This window comes from Eupeodes corollae, chromosome 2, assembly GCF_945859685.1.
Source record: "Eupeodes corollae chromosome 2, idEupCoro1.1, whole genome shotgun sequence".
NCBI lineage: Eukaryota > Metazoa > Arthropoda > Insecta > Diptera > Syrphidae > Eupeodes > Eupeodes corollae.
In genome coordinates this window covers 25,922,511-25,945,063 of record NC_079148.1, presented here as the reverse complement: position 1 = coordinate 25,945,063, position 22,553 = coordinate 25,922,511, and the positions used below count along the sequence as shown (strand labels likewise).

The window sequence follows — 22,553 nt, the reverse complement described above, 5'->3', positions numbered from 1 at the left end:
ATAAAAGCGACGAGGGATTTTACTAAACATATTAAAATGTAATTATCATTCATCGGTGTCGAAAAATTGCATTCATTTGTTGGTAATTATTCTGACCATTTTCAGAGACAGAACTGAGGTAATTATTAGATACCAAAAGTAGTTTAATGATTTACCCCCGAGCGTATAAGATTCTTCCGCATGTGTAATCCTCTTAAAATAAATTATTTTTGAATGAACCGTATTTACATATCTACATTATGATATATCTTTAGAATTTAACTGGCTCTCATTTGAATTGAAAGAGTGAAACATTTTTTTGGGTGTTAAATCAGTGGAAGGTGATAATTAATTGTCACTTTTTTGATAGCCGAATGTGATAATTACAGAGGTTTTTCTGTAATTCGATTGAACTGTCAAAAAAATGGTTGTCAAAGCTCAATTTGTAAGTGTTTCAAGAAAATTGACTTCTTTTTGATAATTTTCGTAATTTTTAACTTCCCATAGGAGGTGATTGTAATCGGACAGTTTTGTCGAGTTGAAAATTTTGACATTTCTCGACGTTTCAAACATTTTAAAAGAGATGTCTGTTCTTGAGTGTAACCGTACGCTCGTACGTAATTACGGAAGCTTGCGTCATCCATATCTCAAGAACCAATGGAGATGTTGACTTCAAATAATTTTTTTTATACAGATAATAAGGCAGAAAGATGGGAAAAGGACTCTCAAAAAAAAATGTTTGATTAACCCAAAATACCTCACGAACCAGTAACGCTGGCGACTATTTTACGAACGAAAACGATTTCATCTCCAAAATAATTTATGCAACAAAGAATGACGTTTTTGACAACTGGTAAAATTTTGACAAGAATAGAATAGACAGTTTTTTCTTTACAAAAAATTGAAACCTAAAAAAACATTACTAAAACTTGGTAAAAATGTATTTTCTACCAACATATCTTTTAAAAATATAGATATCGGCTTTAAACTAATGTCGTCTTATAGAAAATGTTGGGTTCGATATTCATTTAAATTTTTAGAAAAATCGACACTCAGATTGTTTCATAAAAATTAAGATCTACAAAAAAATTATCCGTGTTTTGTTGGAAAATCTATCCATAGAATAGTAGGATTTTACACAAATAACAAAAACAATATCAATAGTATAAATTACACCGATAAAAGTTAGATTAGAATCTTACTATGGATGGGTTTTTGACATTTATACTAGTCTCGAATGGATCTTATGTGATTTCGTTCTCAAATGTTGGTACGATTGATATTGCATTTGTATCTGGATGGCTGTGTTCGTTGAGTAGTTGTGCATTCGGAATTATGTATCTGTTTTCCATTGGAGAAAAAATCAATCTCTTACTGTTGATATTATTAACTTCCCATAGGAAGTTATTGTAATGGGTCCGATTTGTCAAATCGAAAATTTTGACATTTCTCGACGTTTCAAGGCCCCTAGAGTCGAAATAAAAGATTTTTAGAAAGATGTCTGTGCGTGCGTGTGTACGTACGTTTGTACGTCCGTACGTCCGTACGTCCGTACGTTCGCGACGTTTTTTTCGTCGTCCATAGCTTAAGAACCAGAAGAGATATCGACTTCAAATAAATTTTGTTATATAGATAATAAGGCAGAAAGATGCAGAAAGGGCTCTCAAGAAAATTGCGTGGGTGTTTTTTTTTCCATAGCAGTTTGAAAAAAAGGTGAACATTTTGGTTAATCCTAAATATCTTACGAACCAAAAATGTTAGAGACTTGAATTAAATTTTATATAATAAACTGTAACGTGATCTCAAAGTAGTATATTTTTTGAAAAAAATCAATATAACGGTTTTTTTTCTAAATCAAAAAAACTGAAAAAAAAATTTGTCACTTCTTAAATTTAACGACTAACATACGATTTCATCTACAAAACAATTTTGAGCAACGGAGAATAATGTTTTTGAAATCTGATAAAATTTTGAGAAAAATCGAATTGAAAGTTTTTTTTTTTTAAATAAAGATCTAATAAAAACATTACTTAAAGTTCGTAAAAATTAAATATCGATTCAAATATCTTTTCAAAAACTTCAAATTAAGGCTTCAAGCTTATTTTATCTTATAAGAAATATTAATTTCAACATTCTGAAAAATGTTGAGAAAAATCGAATTGACAGTTTTTTTACAAAAAATAAAAACCTCAAAAAAAAATTAATAAAAGTTGGTAAAAATTGGTTTTCGACTCAAATATCTTTTCAAAACTTTGAGATATTGGCTTTAATTTACTTTTATCTTTTAAAAAATATTGTTGTCAACATTCAGTAAAATTTTGAACAAAATCGAATTGACAGTTTTTTTTAAAAAAAAATTAAAACCGAACAAAAATTAACAAAAGTTGGTAAAAATTGAATATGGATTAAAATATCTTTTCAAAAACTTGAAAGTTAGACTTCAAACTTATTTTATCTTATAAGAAATATTGTTTTAAGCATTCTGAAAGATGTTGAGAAAAATCGAATTGACAGTTTTTTTACAAAAAAATATAAACCTTAAAAAAAAATTTATAAAAGTTGGTAAAAATTGATTTTCGACTCAAATATCTTTTCAAAACTATAAAATATTGGCTTCAAACTAATTTTATCTTGTAGAAAATATTGTTTTCAACATTCGATAGAATTTTGAAGAAAATCGAATTGACAATTTTTTTACAAAAAATAAAAATCTAAAAAAAAACAATACTAAAACTTGGTAAAAATTTACTTCCGACTCAAATAGCTTTTCAAAAATTAAAAATATTTTCTTCAAACTTATTTTATTTTCCAGAAAATATTGTTTTCGATATTCAGTGATTTTTATATAAAATTCCAACAGTCCATTTTTTCATAAAAAAAAATCTATAAAAACTAGTACGCAAATTTGGTAAAATTGCTACTAGTACATAGGTAGACAAACTTTTAAGCAAGACAAATCGACAGACGGGATGGGAAGTTATCAGTGTGGGTCGCATCCCAGCCTCTTTTTTAGTTTTGTTAATGAAAATGGACTTATTGGGCTTATTTTGCAAGAATAGAAAAGATAATGAAGTTTTGCTATGTTTCCACTAAAGGTTTATCTCAGTTTAGATTAAATAAATCGTTTTGGTGTTTCCATCGCAAAAGAAGATTTAAAAATGATTAAGTTTGACAGCACCTTCTAAAATACAAAAGTGGTTAAGATGTTTTTTATTAAGTGCAAGTGAGATTGATTCGTGTTAAACAATAAAGAACTGAATAGATCAGCAACATATAAGAATATGGTACCGAATCCATGTGCATTTTTTTTCTTGAATTTGATTAAAACAAAACTATATTTTTTGTACACAAACATGCATTATCTGTAAAACCAACTCTTCCACACAGGTTTTTCTTCACAAATTTTTAATCATCAAGCTCATTTCAACTCGATTCAGGTATATAAAGAATTGAGGCGATCTTTAAGCTTGCTTCAACACCACATGTTAATGTAGTAGTCTACGAACAAACCCCTCCATGAAGCAATTGTTAAATGAAGTTCTTTTAATAGAATCTCAATTTCCAGATGATTTCTTAAAATTTCTTTTTAAAAATTGTCTATTTTATTACTTTTAGTTGTTTTTTTAAAGTTAATTTTAACATTTGATTTTCACAAAACTTTCTTCTATTTGTGTGTTTTTGTTTATTATTATTCTGACAGATCTTCTTTCAAGTGTACCAATTTTTAAATACAAAAATCTGGCTGCTGCGGATAGTTTTGTTGGCAATTTCTTACTGTACTATATATGGAATTCCAAAAAACGCACTTAATTTTGATATCGATATCTCGTGAGTAAAAAAGAGGCTGGGATGCGACCCACACTGATAACTTCCCATCCCGTCTGTCGATTTGTCTTCCTTAAAAGTTTGTATTTTTTTTTGGGTTAAAAAAGTTGTTAATTGAATTATTCTTACAAATTTTAAAATTACCAACAATATTTTTCATATAAATAGTTTAGTTTGAAAATCTAGTTTTGTTAAATAAATTTATAATCGAAAACGAATTTTTTAACCAATTTTAGTAGCATTTCTTAAATTTTTACAAAATGGATGAATGAAATTAATTTGAGAGATATCAAGAACCGAACATCAATATTTACCAAATTTGCGTACTATTTCTTGTGGATTTTATTTTTGTATTAAAAAACAGACTTTTGGATTTTTATATAAAAATTACTGAATATCGAAAACAATATTTTCTGTGAAATAAAATACGTTTGAAGCCAATATTTTAAATTTTTGAAAAGATATTTGAGTCGAAAATCAATTTTTACCAACTTTTGTTTAATTTTTTTTTAGTTTTTTAATTTTTCGTACAACAAACTGTCAATTAGATTTTTTTCAAAATTTTACTGGATGTTAAAAACAATATTTCTTGGAAGATAAAAGTAGTTTAAAGCTAGTATCTACAATTTTTGAAAAGATATTGGAGTCGATAATCAATTTTTTTTAGGTTTTTATTTTTTGTAAAAAAACTGTCAATTCGTTTTTTCTCAAAATTTGTCGTAATGTTGAAAACAATATTTCTCATAAGCAGAAATTAGTCAAAAGCTATTATATAAAATTTTTGAAAAGATATTTGAGTCGAAAATCATTTTTTACCAACTTTCGTTAATTTTTTTCGGTTTTCAATTTTTTGTAAAAAATACTGTCCATTCGATTTTTCTCAAGACTTTTCAAAATGTTAAAAACAGTATTTCTTATAAGTTTAAATAAGTTGGAAGCCTAAATTTCAAGGTTTCGAAAAGATATTTGAGTCGATATTCAATTTTAACTAACTTTGAGTAATGTTTTTTTAGATTTTTATTTTTTATAAAAAAAACTGTCAATTCGATTTTTCTCAAAATTTTATAAGATGTCAAAAACATTATTCTTCGTTGCACAAAATTGCTTTGATGATAAAATCATATTTTTTAGTCGTAAAATTTTGGAGGTGACAAATTTTTTTTTTTATTTATAAAAAAAAACCGTTATATGGATTTTTTTCAAAAAATATACTTCTTTGATATTACGTTGCAATTTATTATATAAAATTTAATTCAAGTCTCTAGCGTTTTTGGTTCGTAAGATATTTAGGGTTAACCAACATTTTCATCCTTTTTTTCAAACTGCTATGGTAAAAAAACCACCCACGCAATTTTCTTGAGAGCCCTTTCTGCATCTTTCTGCCTTATTATCTGTATAACAAAATTTATTTGAAGCCGATAGCTCTTCTCGTTCTTGAGCTATGGAGGACGAAAAAAACGTCGCGAACGTACAAACGTACGTACACACGCACGCACAGACATCTTTCTAAAAATCTTTTATTTCGACTCTAGGGACCTTAAAACGTTGAGAAATTCCTATGGGAAGTTAATAAAGGCATTGACTTCAAAATGTGTTAATTGTGTTAAATTTTGTTGTTATCGTAAGATAATATATATTTTTTATATAATTTTTATATAAGAAATAAAAGCATTCAAAAAACGCTAAAAATTGATTTTCGAATAAAAATCTCGGGACCAAAAACAGGTGTTGAAGTAAAACTTATTTTATTTCATATGCAAAATATTGTTTGTTACTTTAAACTGTTTTTTTAGAAAAATTCAATTGATAACTTTTTACGCAAAATACGAACATCTACAAAAAAAAAACAAATCGTTTTAGAAATCAAGTATTATTAAAACAATGAAAGGTATTGACATACAATTGTGTACCTCATAGAAAATATTGTTATGAACATTTGATAAAGTTTTAAACAAATCGACAGTCGAGTACAGATGGGAAGATATCAGTGTGGGTTGCATCCCAGCCTCTTTTTCGTCTATTTTTCAAAAACGGTTGAACCAAAATTTTGCTGAAGTAACTCAGGTTAAGCTTTTAACTTACCTAAAGCAACTGAGTTAATACATGCGGAGTTATTCAAAACTCAATTCCTAATTATGAAAAACTATTAAATTTTACTTCTGTACCAATAATTTCCATATAGAGAAAAAAAAGTTACGACTACTTTACAGATAGTTTTAAGTATTGAAAAATAAATGCATATACTTTACTGATTTAATCTGATTCAAAACAATCGTTACATGTACAACAAAAACCCACTTATGAGAAAGATAAAATCGCGTTTTTTCAATTACGCAAGTTTTTGAACTGAGGAATTAAGTGATCAGTGATCAAATTAAACGGATGAATGAAAACAAATTTTACTCAAGTAATTATATTTATCTTTTGGAGTTACGAAAACTTAATCAGAATCTCAAATTTAATTTTAGTGATGAAAAAGCAGTGATGGTGAATTATTGCGTCGGATTAAATTTTCCTCTTAAGTGAGAAACAAATATAAAATTTTGAAAATATGTTTTTATATTAAATTCACTTGCTTGAGTCGAGTGTAATTAGTAATTAGTCAGCAAATACTCTTAGATAAAAGGGTTTTACTATAACTCTTGTTTTTAAGACATATGACGGGAACTTGACGATCAACTAAATTTTTATTGGCCAACATAAAAATGTTAAAGTCATACAAATCTTTACATAAATCAATGATGTTTTTCTGTTTGACCCTGCACAAAAAGCTACTCAAGTAAAATTTAAATTAAATAACAATAAAATGTTTTTGTTTAAACAGTTTTATTTTCCAAACAGAAAATGGTGAAGGCACGAATTAAAGAAAAAAATTCCTTTTGAAAATTCAGTTTTAAGTTACTTAAGTTACTTAATACCGACACATTCGTTTAAAGTTATAAACTATTGTTTTTAGTTTAATATTTGTGAAAAATCTATTTTATTTTAATTTTTAACCAGGGAACTACTAGTTTAAATTAGAATAAAACAAAACTTAAACAGAAAACATTTAATACTTTCTGACAAGTTTTGCATTCGTAAAAATTTTTAACTCAAGATTTTAATCAAACATGATATAACGATGGTAGAGAAGTCGGAAAAAGTGGTTCCCTCGATTCCGTAAGTCTATATCTGTCTAGCTGTACTGGCTCTTACAGCCCAAGCTGTTGGGTCGATTGATTTCGAATTTGGAAGTAAAGGTTTTTTTCGCTTAGATTTTTTTTAATTTTCAATCTTTCTTCTTCTTTTAATGTAAAAAATACTTTAAATATTTTTAAATGAAAATTGAAAAAGACTATATGAATAAAATTAATTAAAAAAACAGTTCTAACGATTTTGAAAATTTTGAAAAAATTAAGGTTTTTTTCAGAAACCTTTAAATTTTTAAAATCAAACTCTTTTTACATGTTCATTATTAAGTTTTTAAATTAAGGAAATATTTTTAGATAGACGTTCGCACGACCAAGCCGTGTATTTTATTTTAATCATATAACATTTTTACTTGAAAGTTTGAATGTGCCTAATTAAAAAAGTAGGTTTAGGTTAAGTTTGCTAGAAAAGTTTTGAGTCATGACAAATTTTGGACTTCTCTGTCATCGATTGAGTGTATGAAATTCGAATGATATTGGACAATTTTCTTAACGAAATCATGTTTTTTTAGAAATACAAAATTATTGGTCTAAATGTAATAATATAAATACAATTTTTTAAAAAGACTATGTTCTAAAAATAAACAGCACAAAAAGAACCATTTTAAAAATAAAATTTTTTTGAAATTCGATTTGCTGATTATCTTAATAATAATAACAAAATATGACAAGGATCTATTCTTCTCATAGCAAGCCATTTACTATGTGACTTCAATTTCTTATAAAATTTTATCTAACTAAGTCAAGATAACGCTTTTTTCATAATATAAAGATGGAATTTTCTTATCAAAAAGTTATATCAATTAAACCAAAAATAAATTCTAATCTAAAAAAACACCATTTTTACAAAGTGCACTTGTGTTAAAGTAAATATAACAAAAAAAAAAACAGAATTGTTCAAATTTTTAATAGTGAACAAATAAACAATACACTGCCGCTCATTAGAATAGGTTCACAAATATTTTCACCACACTGATGGTCTCCCTTCATATGTATTGCAATGACACATCTTTTTTATACATATAATGGAAGAGCATCATTATGTGCTTGTTTTGGGAGAAATAAATCGGTCTTAAATTTTACCGTTATCCTCCCACGGCAGCTACATAGACTAAATGTTATCATAAAAACAAGCATTTTTTGGCTCATCTGACTAGGTTCAAGGGATGAAATGGAATAAAACAATAAGAATTATTTGAATTTTTTTTTGCATGATTATTTAACAATAGTTAATAATGAGTGTTGCCACCTCGTTTTAATATAAATTCTCGTAAATTCGATTCGGAATTGAAGGGACTTATGACTTTTTGTCTTTGAACGGACTCCCTGACTCTTACACTTTACCTAAGAGAAGTCCCCACACATCCTCTATTATTTCAAGGTCAGGGGAGCTTTCTATCCAATGCCTTACGCTGTATGGGTAGAGGCATTATCATGTTGGAATGACCACGATATTGGTCCAAAGAGATCAGAAATCTGTAGGAATAAATTTCCAACACACCTTTATAACAATTTGCTTTCATTCTTGATGTAACAAATTGGAGCTTTAAGGCTCCGTAGAAGAATATAGCTCCCCACACCATAACACTGCCTTCACAGCTATGCAGCCGACTTAAATAATGCTCATAAAATTAATAATTATAGCCGTCAGGGCTCTCTGAATTAGAGACGATTTTCTTTCCTAGAATTGTTAATTTTTTTCTGATTTTTTTTTCTTTTCAAATGAGAAGCACTTTTAATAACGCGTTTTACCGTAGCTAAAGTGCAATTGACACCAGTTTTTATTTTTATTTTTACGCGGAATCATAAGAATTAGAAGCTGTTCTGATGATAGCACGTCTACCAGCAATTGATGAGGCCGTATAAGTTCCTCCTTTCAATTTGCCAAATGTTGACCTCTTTTGAATTTCTTCGCTGTAAGTCGTTGGCTTAAGCCTGATTCCCGAAATGCTTTTATTTTGCATTTTTATTCCACGCTGAATAGGAAAAAATAGGAAAAACACTATAACTTTATTGACAGATAAAATTTCGATTACAATTAACACGCAACTCAACACAAACTGATTTCCAAAAAAAATGCTTGTTTTTATGAATATTTAGTCTAACTACCGTGGAAGATTAACGTTAAGCTTTAAGACACATTTTTTTCTCCCAAAACAAGTACATAATGATGCTCTTTCATTACATATATAAAAAAAGATGTGTCATTGCAATACAAGAGAGGCCAACAGTGAGGGGAAAATATTTGTGAATCTATTCAGATGAGCGGCAGTGTATATGTAAACATTTATAAAACAATAGTCTGAGCTTTTTTTTGATTACGTTTTGTCATGAAAATCTAGCGATTTACTCGTATCTTTTGTGAATTATACTAGTTATAGTTATTACTTCATAATATAATTTGTTGTTTACAAACAATCAATACAATATTTATCTCTTGGATTTGTTTATTTAAAAAATTTAATTGTTGTTAAAAATTACTTATTTTTAGTTTTCAGCTATAAATAAACTTGCCAAAATAAAAAAAAGTTTTTTTGTTTTAATAAACGATAAAAGAACAAGTTTCTAAGTTGTCCATATGAGTCATTTATGGACAAGTTTTGTCAGCGGTTGGATTATAGTATTTTTTGTTGTTTAATGCAAAATTAACATATTCAATAACAATATAGAACAAAATTAAAATAATTTATGAACTCTTAATCTTTATTCTTTTTTTTTTTTAATTTAGAGTCAAATGTTACATCGTTTTGATATCTTTGCTAATCTATCAAATAAAAAATTTTACTTTACTTATCTTACGTTTTTTTCTTAACATCGGAATACAAAATACAGTGTTATCCATTTTTCAAAAAATATTTTTTTTTTCATTATATTTCTTTTTAACTTCCCATAGGAAGATATTGTAATGGGTCCGATTTCATAAATTGAAATTTTTTTCATTTCTCGATGTTTCAAGGTCCCTAGAGTCGAAATAAAAGATTTTTAGAAAAATGTCTGTGCGTGCGTGTGTACGTACGTTCGCGACCTTTTTTCGTCATCCATAGCTCAAGAACCAGAAAAGATATCGATTTCAAAAAAGAGGCTGGGATGCGACATTACTCAAAGTTGGTAAAAATTGAATTTCGACTCAAATATCTTTTCAAAACTTTGAGATATTGGCTTTAAACTACTCTTATCTTTTAAAAATATTGTTGTCAACATTCAATAAAATTTTAAGAAAAATCGAATTGACAGTTTTTTGTTGGTAAAAATTGGTTTTAACTCAAATATCTTTTAAAAAAATTGAGATCTTGATTTCCAGCTATTATTTTCTTAGAAATATTGTTTTCAAAATCCCGACAAATTTTGAGCAAAATCGAGTTGGAAGTTTTTTTACAAAAAATAAAAATTAATAAAAGTTGGTAAAAATTGATTTTCGACTCAAATATCTTTTCAAAACGTTTAGATATTAGCTTTAAACTGCTTTTATCTTTTAAAACATATTGTTTTGGATATTTGATACAATTTTGAGAAAAATCAAATTGAAAGTTTTTTTTACAAAAAATAAAAACTTAAAGGAAAATTTACCAAAAGTTGTTCAAAATTGATTTTTGACTCAAATATCTTTTCAAAACATTCAAAACATTTAAACTACTTTTATCTTTTAAAAAATGTTGTTGTCAACACTCAGTAAAATTTTGACAATACTTAAACTCGGTAACAATTTACTAACGACTTAAAAAGCTTTTAAAAATTAAAAATATTATCTTCAAACTATTTTGTGAAATATCACAGAAAATATTGTTTTCGATATTCAGTAGTTTTTTTTTCGTCCGTTTTTTCATAAAAAAATAAAATCTACAAAAAATAATACGCACATTTAGTCCGGTCAATTTAGACATTTGACCCACGACAAATTCAGGGGAAGCTGAAAATTCTTAAAATTGTTTAAATTATAATTATAAACATTGTCTTAAAAGTCCCAACCGATCCCATGTAAGGAAAAAATTTTAGCGGGGTAATAAGGTCCAAAAAATGAGTTTTTCGCGATTTTCTTGAAAACGGTAAGTTTTATCGCAAAATTATCCCAGACATAATTTGTAGATCAGGGAATTTCCTATGAAAAAGGTATCAATAATTTTTTCCCTAAAAGCCACCGCTTCTGAGATATAACGATGCAAAAAATTGCAAGCGTCATAAACGCACACGTTTCCACGCCACCTCTGAGGTAGTGTACTTAGCGCGTTTTTTTTAACGTGACACTTATGACACTCTGTTTTGTGCTTCTTCCTCCATCTGTCTTCATAGCTTTCATCATAGACTGCTCAATTACCATGTCCGTTGAAGTGCCACAGCTTAATTTGTCTGAACGTCTCACAGTGAAGAATCCTTCTGAAAATTTTTTATAGACTTCAGGATCTATGAAATTCTCTAATTGTAGCATATCCTGCAAGTATAGGTGTGCAGATTTAGCATACGGAAAATGTCCAGACGCGTGAAAGTAAGGAAGCATTTCTTTGACGCAGTTTAAATGAGCTTTCCAATCCCCCATACGTTCAGCTCTTAAAAACTCTTTAAGAATTGAAACCATATAAAAATATTGAATCCAAAGTTTCGCTGTTGGTCCTCGTTCCTCATAATCCTTAAGTTTTTGATTCAGTTTATTAAGTAAAGCTCCAGATATTTCATCATTTTCAATATCATTGTATGAAAAAATTTTATCTACTATATTTTCGATATTAATTATTAAATCAGCATCCATGATGTCATCGATTTCAACTTCTTTTAATATTATAATTGCTAAAGCAAGTTGAAGTAGTGTATGAGCCCGAACAGCTCGTGCGTAAGCATGACCATTCAACATTTTTTCTAATGATTTCACTGCATAGATCTCTGATAGTACTTCTTTCATGCCGCTTCCTTGCATAATACGACCAATTGCTCCGAGAAAAGACATCAGTAGATGAAATCCTCCGAGTCTGATGATGATTTTGGATACTTCAGAGCCCTCTGGTGCGGCCGAAACGATTTCTCGAGCTTTTGCATACAGTGGTTGGTCAAAAGTCACGATACATACAGTGTGGCCATACCGTTTCGCATTCTCTAATGCACAAAGTAGTGTTGTATAAATAGTATTAAAATTACTCGCTGGCTGGTGAATAAATGGAAGAAATGAAATTTGTGATTTAGAATAGTTCATATAATTCTTTGTTAAAAGTTCAACAAAACCATTCCAACCAGGTAAAGACGCATTTTTCCACTTCCCATAAAACCATACTACATCAGCTTTTTTCAGGAGACATACTGGTTCAGATCCATAAGCAAAATCTTGTACGATTATTTTACTGTAACCCACTACACCATCATTTTGATAAATCAGTATTGGCACATGAGCTTTTGCCTTAAAATCATTCGCTGAAAGAGGTTTTTTGATTCGTGGCATCAATTCTTCGAGTAAAACAGATTGTTTCGGAGAAACAATTTGAATAAGACCCATTATGTGAAGCGTGTTATTACCATCTAGTGTATTTACATTTATATCGGCATTGTCAGCAACGTATTGTATAAGTGTGCCACTTTCTGGTGATAAAACATGAGGAGGACGATGAAAAACTGCTGCGGCTTCGTACATTATTGTATCATTATAAGATGCACACAAACCAAAAGACGAAAAAATTTGAATAAGACGTTTGGATCCGAACCGTCGATGAAAGAAAACTGCGAGACCTAATTGTAATTTAGACTTGAAAGACCTTGGTCGAACTGCAGTCATAATACTGTGGCAAAGATTTATACATATCAACTTTAAATGATCTAAATTTGATCGTTTATGGGATGTCATTATTTAAATCTTCAAACATGCGACTTGGTGGAGGGTAGTTCGAATTATCAAACACTGCACATTGAATATCTTCACGAATGATAGCTGCAGCTGCTTCTAAAATTCTAAATCGTTCTTCTTTTTGATCCATTTTCTTTTTTTCATACCAGCTTTGATTCAAAATATCATGATGATTGTCTACTAAGCATATAAATGTTAATGATCCTGATTTTTCAGTGATAATGAGCTTTTCACCATACTTTACTTTTAATCGCATCTTAATCGTCTTGTAATCTAAAGTTGTAATTTTACAAACATTTCTTAGCTCATTTAAAGTGAACTGGCAGTCATTACTATTTTCCATGTAAGTAAATATCTCTTCCATTGCCAAATTTGTAGTTTCGTCTTTAGGACGACCGACTTTACCACCAGTGGAAGGTTGCATGAATGACTTATAACAATCATCATGATACTTCGCTTCAGCAGCAACTAGATCATGTACAAAGTTGACTCGCGTAAACACAGTTTCTGCTGTAGCATCGGAACGAGTCCGAGCTGCTGCCAGAATTGAATCTTTCAACTTAAGTGTGCTTGCATGGAGAATTTTACGGCGATATCCCGGAGATTTTCTCCTCTCGCTCTCTTTTTTTGCTGCCTCACCGCAAAATAAGCATAATTCTTTAAAACAAAAATCTGATGCACTTACACGTGCAAGGTTACACTATTGTATGTATTAAGGGATCGAGTTTCATTATACCTGATATTCTCAGAATAATACTCATGAGTATTTTATATTTTAAATGTAACTTAAAATCACCGACAGAAACATATTCTTACTTACATTACAGCTACAGAAAGTATATAGGTGAGGTACTTAGGCATATTATGACGCTCGCAATTTTTTGCATCGTTATATCTCAGAAGCGGTGGCTTTTAGGGAAAAAATTATTGATACCTTTTTTATAGGAAATTCCCTGATCTACAAATTATGGCTGGGGTAATTTTGCGATAAAACTTACCGTTTTCAAGAAAATCGCGAAAAACTCATTTTTTGGACCTTATTACCCCGCTAAAATTTTTTCCTTACATGGGATCGGTTGGGACTTTTAAGACAATGTTTATAATTATAATTTAAACAATTTTAAGAATTTTCAGCTTCCCCTGAATTTGTCGTGGGTTTACTGATTTTTTTGTCTAATTTGACCGGACTAATTTGTTAAAACTGGATGTTCGGTTCTTGATATCTTCCAAATTAATGTCATTCATCCAATTTGTAAAATTGGTAAAAATTTGTTTTCGACTAAAAATGTATGGTAATTTAAAAAGTTTTAAGAATAATTCAACTTACAACTTTTTTAACCCAACACGAAAACGGGATGGGAAGTTATCAGTGTGGGTCGCCTTTTTTTTATTATAAAGTTCGAACGTTCACATTTAAATGAACACCACTCGAATTGTTACAAGAATCTATTTAAGGTCATTTCGACCACTTTTTGACACATATTCAACGGTATCTTATGTTGGTTTTTAACTGCTAAAGAGTCAAGGTTCATCTGCATAAACACCGTCTTTAAAGTAGCTTAGCTCCACAAAAACAACATCCAGCTGAGTCAAATCGAATGTTCTAGGTAGCCAGTTGATATCGTCACGAAGAAAATACTCGGCCAGGAAAATTCTCTTGCAATACAAACATATTCGCTCCAGTTGTGTGGCATGTGGCATCTTCTTGTTGAAACCACATATTCTCCAATTCGTATTCTTCAATAACAGGAAAAAAACTTTAATCGTATATGGCCATAACGCTCCGACCGAGTTCCATCGTCGTTTTCGAAGAAGTAAGGTCCAATCACACCTCCGGACTAAAAAGCGCACTAAACAGTGAATTTTTGGGGATGTAATGGCCCCTCTTCAATTACTTGAGCACTCTCAAAAACCACCGAGTGATAAATGTGCTTCGTCGCTGAAGAAAATTTTGCTCGAAAAATGAGCCTGTTGCTCAATCCCCCATTACGTATTAACGACGTTGAGAATGGTGAACTATATACTTTTTCTGGATGTAGGTGTAGATCCAAATGCAAAATATAATAATGTGCAGTAAAGGCCCAACTATAATAGGCATAAGCAAACATAAGCTTATGTCAAAAACCCAACGAAAATTGAGTTAAGTTTGTAAAATTACTGCGGATAGCCATAATGCAATTTTGCTCACGTATCTACATGTCAGATTTTACTTATTCGGCGAGCGACTGGGATCGCTCTTGCTTAAGTTTGCTTAAGTTAACGAAACCGAGAAAAATCAAACGAAACGGAGCTAGACTCCATTAAGTTCACGCGTATTGAGATTCTTTGTTTTCGCACGTTTACTTATGCGCGCATATGCTAGCTTATGCCTATTATAGTTCGGCCTTAAGACAGTCCTAATTCCTGAGAACGACGAGGAATCGACACATTCGGTCCTTCGGCAACACTTTCACTTCCAGCGGCGATATTATCAGTAGTACCAGCGAAATGATGAAGCACAGGCCTTAAAATATCCGTAACCAATCCAGTCTCTTCAAATTTCTTCACAATTTTGCCAATTGCTTGCGTAGTTAGACGATTTTGTAAACCATTGTCTCCTCTTAAATCACTATGTGTGGCAGAATCTCCATTTTTGTAGTAGGTTTTAACAATTTTTATGCGTTGTGCTATAGATAAGCAATCCATTTTGATAAATGTTAGACTTTCAACTGCAAAAAAAATTGGTTTAGCAACTTAGTTTGACAGCTGTCGAATTCTAGCCGTATACTTTTGAAACTGAAAAATTCATAACCGTTATAATACTTTGGGAGATAATGTGTACGTTCATATAAAAATGTATTCCGTGCAATATTTCAGTGCTTACCTATTAACTTTTACTTACCTTATTTCTATGTGAAGTTGATTTGTATACCTTACAAAAATAATATTTTGAAAGAATAATAATTAGAACAAATCTTTGTCAAGATTTTGAATTTTAAAAAGACCTGGATTAATATAAGCCAATACTTCGATCTGCCTCCTTGTGAGCCATTATTTATTAATCATTCAAAAACGATTCCCTCTTTTGATAATGAAATTGTGTTCTCTTAAAAATAAATACAAATTAATACATTTTTTATCGTGATATATTTCTGCGAAGCAACGTAAGCAGGGCTCCTCTAGTCATGATTAGTTAATACAAAAAAAAACATCGAAGTTGATCTAAAGAAACTTGTTTTATTTTGTTTTATATACAATTTTAATTTCATGATGATATCTTTAAGATCATTTCCTGTAAACTAAAAATACACTAATAAAAGAGTGAAAAATCAATCTAAATTACTTCTCGCCATATTATCTTATTTTTTATTACCAATAAATACTATACAACAATAAAATTTAAATAAATATAATAGTTACTTATGTGCATATGTACAAATGTAGATATTTGTTTATTTAAAGCAACTTTTTTGTATATAGACATTCACGCCCAAGTAAGGCCACTTTTTGCTTTAAATGACATATCAACAAAAGTACAAAATTAACATTAACAAAAAGATTAATTGGTTTTTTTATAAACCCTCTATTATCACATCGATCACATTATGTATTATCACATCGATGACAATCATTAAAGCACTGTAGTATAATTGCTATAAAAACACTGTCAGTTCACTTTCAAACTTGCTATAATTATGGTAAAGATATAGACAAAGCAAAACGTAGGAAATTCATTGAGTAGACAGAAGATAATAATAAAATATTTAATTATTTGTGTGTTTGAAGTTATTTTTTATGATTTAACTAACATCTTTATTTTTACTGAAAAGTTATAGAATTACATAAATGTAAAAATAAAAACTGTCGTTTTAGAAGTCTTTTTTTTTTAATGCCTACAAAGTTAATTCCAGACTATCAAACTTTTAACACTTTCAAACTTTAAAGACTAGTTTATCTGTTTTTTATTTTACATTTAAAAGTGAGTTGAATACCTAACGAGGGTGAATGCTAAATTAATTTACTACTAACTGAAGATCAAATTGCAGGACATACACATGAACCTATGGTTGGCATCCAATGCCAACGATCCATAATCTATTTAATTTGTATGCGTTTTGCTAATTGTAATCAAACAAGGTGGGTATTGGAACAGCTGAGTGTCCCGAAAATGTTGAATTAGCTATAGATTTGATTTTGACAAAAGATGGTTTGTCTGCCTACGTTTTTCTGATGCGATTCCAACAACACAAGCCTATATGGATAGCTTTGGATTGATCCCCGAACGCGACCAGTGACAGTAGGCTAAAGTAGTATTCACATGGGCGCGACCAACGAACGACGAATGAATTACAAAATGTGAGTTTATATTCGTTTGAAGACATATTTCCACACAAATTCTTAACAAAACGATATCAATATCAATATAGTTTCTATTTGATTTATGATACCTACTTTTACTTTTCAATATAATATATTAATAAATTTAAAAAAACAAATTTATTCGTCGCGAAAAAAATTATAGTTGATACGAACTGTCAAACTTTATTCGCGTTCCACATAATCCACACTCGCAACGAATAAAATAATCGCGCGTACTTAACCTTAAAAATCATTCTTATTTTGGTTTCGGTGGTGAATGGTGTTCGGCTGTGGCGTCATTCGCGACGAATTAAAAACTCTCATGTGAAAGAAACGTCAAAATCGGCGAATATTCCTTCATTCGTTGGTCGTTGGTCGTGCTCATGTGAATAGTACTTAAGATTGTGATCAACTTACGCCATCTTGAAAGTTTATCCACCATTCACACTGATCATCACGTTTAAACACAGATAAATTAAGGAAATTAACCTGTCACTGTTTCCTAATATGTATTGTATATTTCCTGCAACGAGGGACAGTTCACAAGTTTTTTTATCCAGAATTAAAACTTTCTTTTTTTTTTCATTTAAAATTTGAAAGTATACTGTCAAATTTTCTGCTCTTCAATTTTTAGTTTTAGATTACAATCTTCTACTTCTAATTCCGGATTATTATATTATGGTGATAAAAAAGTTCTATAAAAAGGAAAGTTTGTTTACACTATGAGAACATCCATAATCACTCAAGCATCTTTAAAAAATAATCCGTCTTCTATTTTCTCAAACTCAATATCCATTAAGTCTCACTTCCATTTAACTGAATTCGAATATACAACAGGTGTCTGAAATCTAAAGCAATGGCATGACTTCGAAAAAATATTGAATTATTATTATTTACAAACTGGCATAAAATGCATTTTCTTAATGTAACTCACGCTATTCACAATGTACCTGTCAATCAACTGATTTTTTTTTTAATTCAATTTTATTAGACCGCACGTCTAGCTGATTTTAATTATTATGCTAATTTTTTGGTTGTTGAAAATAATAAATGCTTTTAAATATTTGTGCACGCCTTTACTATTATTTACTAGTTTTATCTGATAAATCTATTTAAACGAAAGGTAAACAATCATTTTTCCATTAGCTTTTGTTTGGTGGTCAAATGATTGTTTATTCGTCTATTCGCAGACAATAATAATTATGTTATTATATTTTATGAACTTAACCATACTTTTCACTGTCAAGTAAAGTCAAATGCAATTGAATGAATAATGACAGTTGTTGATAGTTATTATTTGTGTCTGTGTGTCTTTTTGTATTTCTATCGTTGATCGATCATATTTTCGAACACGAAAAAGTCTTTATGATCTTTAATCTCTTAAATGTCAAAGTGATCATTTATTTTTGACTTCGAATTTCTAAGTCAGGTATTCGTTTCGGGACATAATTGCAGAATAATTGTAGCATACTATGGGAAAGTAAAAATATATGAAAAATTAGAGACATGTGTACTTAGGACATGACATAATCTGTCTAATTCTCAACCCGTGTATTACTTATCTGATGAACAAAGATCTTGACTGTAATAATGTTAAAAGCAGAATAAGGCACATCATAGTAAGTATAGTCTTTTGATTAGTGTACAAACTCAAAATAGAGAACAATATTTATGTACCTATGTTCTATGACCTGTTAAGTCATAAAGATTTGTAATCTTGCCATTAATCCCTTAGGGCAACTCTTGAACATCGTGATTTACATACATACTTAATATAATAATTAAAAGAATAACTTCACAGCGCAATTACAAACCACAAATTTTATTTAATGCTAATTGTAAAGAATAAGAGAATCGTGTAAGTCAATCCAAAGATAAAGAACACGATTTTAAATATTGAAAAGATCCCATAAAATAAGTACGCCTTCAAATTAAGCTAAATCGAAATATGAAATAATCATTTGGAGGAATCTTTTAATATGATTAGAATTTTACACAAGCAATGAAATGTTGTAGCTGAAGAATTTCCATGATTAACGATAATCGTTAAACATTAAAAAAATGTATGTACAAAACTAAATAATAAATGATATAACGGTTGGTGTAGAACCGTGCAAGTACTGTCAGTAAAAACAATTGTACAGAAGTGTCATTTACAGACTTTGTTATTAAAGACAACTAAAAATATTGCTGTTAATTTCTTCGCTGTTATGTAAGTGTAATAAATCTTCTGAGCGGTTGTAGAATCACTCTTTGGGACAACTGACATTGGAGAACAAACATTTTTGCATTGCAAGATATTTGGCCTCTAGGTTACGGAAAATTCTTTCAACTAATCCAGCTATGCCAAGCTGCTTGAAAAATACAGACGGCTCCTGGACAAATTCGAGTAATGAATCGCTGAACTTACTATTGAACTTTCCCTTTCCTGGTAGTTCTCTTACCGAAACTTGCAACAGTTTTATACGTTCAAGTTCAAATACAACATATCCACAAGGTCTAATCACAAAGGATAAGCTACAATGGGCTCTCAACAGCTTCAAACCATTTAAAGCTGCAGGACCAGATGGTATAATACCAGTCGAATTACAAAAGGCTTCTGATATAATTGCACCAGTCCTTGAGGGAATTTTTACCAGCTGTCTTTACCTGGTCCATGTTCCCTCGGCATGGAGAGAAGTTAAAGTTGTTTTTATACCTAAAGCAGGTAAATGCTCCCAAGTCAATTCTAAAGATCTACGACCTATAAGTCTATCATTATTCCTTTTTAAGACCCTGGAAAGATTGATTGATATCCATTTAAGGGCACATATCGATACAAGACTTCTGTCTTCGTCTCAACATGCCTACTGTAAAGGTAAATCGGTGGAAACAGTGTTACACACTTTAGTACGCACCATCGAATATTCCCTCCATCATAAAGAGTTCACTATGGTCGCTTTCCTTGACATCGAAGGTGCCTTTAACAACGTGGACACATCTGCAATCACATCTGCACTAACATCTCTAAATGTAGAGAGTTCGCTTCGGGAGTTAATTCATTTAATGCTTACTAGCAGAATAATTAACTCAAAACTGTGCAACTCTTCTTGCAGACGATTCGTTAGTAGAGGGACACCGCAAGGTGGTGTTCTATCCCCTCTCCTCGGAACCTAGTGGTCAATGAAATCCTAACTAGTCTGGATGCGGAGGGTTTCAGTGTGAAAGCGTATGCGGACGATGTTTCAGGAAAGCATCTTAATATCCTAAAAGAACTCTTACAAAATGCCTTAGACAGACTAATACTTTGGGCTGATCGGTGTGGACTGGGTTTTAACCCACACAAAACCAATCTGGTCTTATTTTCGAGGAGATACAAAATTCCATTTGTCAAACCTCCATATATTAAAGGAATCCAATTAAAATTATCAGACGAGGCTAAATATCTAGGTCTTGTCTTAGACAAAAAACTAAATTGGAAACGCAACGTACAGGAAAGAGTCAAAAAAGCTGCTGTAGCTCTCTTTTCTTGCAAAAAAGCTATTGGTAATAAATGGGGTTTACAGCCCAGAATCACGCATTGGCTATACACATCGGTAATCAGACCAATTTTAACGTACGGTGTGGCGGTATGGTGGACTGCTTTAGAGAAAGGTATAAACAGGGAAAAGTTAAATAAAGTCCAACGTTCAGCCTGCCTATGTATAAGCGGATCGCTTTGCACGACCCCGTCTGCAGCACTGGACACCTTGCTCTACCTTACACCTCTTGACATATTAAGCAAACAAATAGCTGCAAGCTCTGCTATTCGCCTCAATGCTTGTGGACTAACAACAACATTGGGCACTCCGTAATTCTAAGGTAATTAGAATCAATTCCAAAGCACACAGACTACACCATCCCCCAACTACAATTCGACAGGAATTTCCAGATTTCTATACCTACCAGATCTTTTTGGGAGGATAGGACATTCTTGGAGGATGAGTCAATCCACTTTTACACAGATGGCTGAAAAACCAAAGAAGGGGTTGGTGGTGGTGTGTACTCTGAACGACTGAAATTAGGTCTCTCATTCCGCCTTCCCAATCATTGTAGCGTGTTCCAGGCGGAACTTTTGGCGATTAAGGAAGTCTTGTCTTGGCTTAAAGAAAACGTGATATCAACATCTGATATCCATATCTTCTCAGAAGGCCGCTATCAAATCTCTGGACTCTGTCTCTAAAAACTCTATAACAGTCCATAACTGTCGATCATCTTTAATGGAGATGGCGCAACAGTTTAATATTCACCTTTGCTGGGTGCCGGGTCATAGAGACATTCCAGGTAACTGTAAGGCAGATGAACTCGCCAGGAACGGTACAGTACAGCCCATCCTACCACGTTTGGCAAGTACTGGCATACCAATCGATACTTGTAAACTGTTGCTAATGCAAGACGCTGCGAGGAGAGCAGGCACCAGGTGGAACAACATCTCCACGTGTCAAGCCACAAAAAACATCTGGCCAACACTGGATATAAAACGTTCAAGGTGCTTGCTCTCTCTAAGCAGATCGCATATAAGCTCGATAATAGGTGGCATAACCGGACACTATCTAATAGGAAAGCACGCCACGAGACTAGGGGTATTCTCAAATGACTTTTGCAGAAGCTGTATGAACGATTAAGAGGAAGAAACGGTTCTTCATCTTCTCTGCACATGGCCTGCTCTAGCTTGAAAACGCAAGAATTACCTAGGAGAATTCTTTTTTGATCTAAATCATATCGGTATAATCAGCCTCACGTTTCGTAAGGGACTCAAGCTGGTTCCATTGAGCTTAGGAGGAAGCCTGTGGTATCACAATGGGCAATTAAACTGGCCTAAGTGTGTCCGTTTCCATCTTGGACAGCCACTATAACCTAACCTAACATAGCCTAAGATATTTGGTTATTACTAAATAATTTTGGCATCTTTTTTAGTGTTTCAGAACTCATGACTTTTCTGACAATATTATAAGATTTGACTATCACAAGTTCCTAGACGGTTTTTTATTAGACTTCTTTAAATAAGCTCATTTCTTTTATTCTCATTGTTGTGAGATAATTAATACAAATATAAATGATGTTTTTATGTGCAAACTTTTTGACTAGTCATGGACACATTTTCTGTCAAAAATTTGTTCTGCACTTGCTTTTTTGTGACATAAATGCGATCTGTAAAATTGGAGAATAGATCAGAATGTCATAAATTGGGGTGAAAATAGGAAAGCTGGGTTCAAATGGTGAGTCTAAATCCTTAATCTAATAACTTATGTGATTTGAAGTCTAAAATACTGTCAATTTGATTTCTTCATTGATCTTGACAGAACTTTTGACAAGATAGCACAGAAAATCATTGAAATTATAGATACAAAAACTGTCGTTATATCAGTTTGTTTTTGATTTTG

The 22,553-nt window shown here is 31.0% G+C and overlaps 1 protein-coding gene across 2 annotated transcripts in view; it reads left to right on the top strand.

Annotated features, from left to right (window-relative positions):
* The window catches only part of LOC129944447 (beta-alanyl-dopamine/carcinine hydrolase), a 64,762-nt gene that overhangs the window by 723 nt on the left and 41,486 nt on the right, over window positions 1-22,553 (top strand). The gene's annotated exons all lie outside the window — the stretch shown is intronic.